Genomic DNA, 1,305 nt, shown 5'->3' on the forward strand with positions numbered 1-1,305 from the left:
TCAATGTCAATCTTCTGGTGACAAGGAAAAAGTTGTGGTTCAATAAAGACCTGGACCCACTGGCCACTGGAATGTCTTCACCATTGATCTAAGGTATCTGGTTCTTCAAGATGTTGTAAGGGGGCGCGGGTGCCTCTGGTGGGCCAGGCTTAATCAGTTACAGCGTTAACTTGTAGCTGATTTGCTGAAATTGATGCTGCATGCCTTTCCCACCTTTGCTCCTGACGTGACAAATCCTTCTCCCACTTTTGGTCTCTGGCTGCTTGAGACCGCATAAGAGATTTCACCAACCCTGTTAACTCCTCCAATTTGTCCTCAGGGCTTGTTGCTGCCATGGCCTCTAGCTCAGATGAAGCTCCAACTCCTTCATCAGGCTGCTCCTCTTGGCCTGGCTTTCTTCCACCTCTTGTCATCATCTTCTCACTGTGGCATGAGTGATCCCACTTCTGACACCACTTGTAACAGGGCGGCCCTTAGCGGCTGGAAACACAGTGAGACAGACCAAGGCAAGTATAGTGGAACAAAGTATTTATTTGCTATATGGCTCGCCTTACAACAATTAACTTGTCGAGCTTCTTCACAGCACAAAAATCCATCTCTAATGACAACTGGCAGCCTTAAATATGTTCAGCTGTCACAGACTAAACCATTATTCCACTCTCCGGTAAATTCTTAAATCCCAACCTTCCACCACAGTATACAATATATCAATAAGAATAAATAAATACATAAATACATTTTCACATTTACATATTAATAAATACTTCACACTTTAATGTTACACCAAACCCAATATTATAAAAACCCAGAAAACCCGAGCACAAAAAGATTCACCACACTCTCTTTACCAATGGTCTCTCCCGGAACCTTTAAATGGTGTCTGGACCCCCGGGGAAACATTTGCCCAAACACCTTGAAGAGGACACAGGCAAGAAAGGTGAGTAATCATTAACTTACAAACACTTATTTGCAACACTTTTATCCCTAGATTTCACACACACACACTTGCATTAGTTTTCCTTATTGGTAAACCTTAATCACAATCTCAATCACCATTCTTCTCTCCTGACAGACAACCACCACATTCCTTGACGAGGAGCAGCTGTGCAGGATCTGAAATAAGGCTACCAACTGATTTTAAAATTCCCAATAAATAGACAATAAATATTTAAACTGCTTGTGTGCAAATCCATGCTTAAAGTGCAATGCTCATAAAGTGCTTGATAAGGTGCTTTTAATAAAGTGAAAGGTGTGCTCTAAAGTGCTATACATATAATATAATATAAATAAATGCAGTAAGGGAGT

The sequence above is a fragment of the Simochromis diagramma genome, unplaced genomic scaffold (genome assembly GCF_900408965.1).
Source record: "Simochromis diagramma unplaced genomic scaffold, fSimDia1.1 OVJJ01000308.1, whole genome shotgun sequence".
In the NCBI taxonomy this organism is placed as follows: domain Eukaryota; kingdom Metazoa; phylum Chordata; class Actinopteri; order Cichliformes; family Cichlidae; genus Simochromis; species Simochromis diagramma.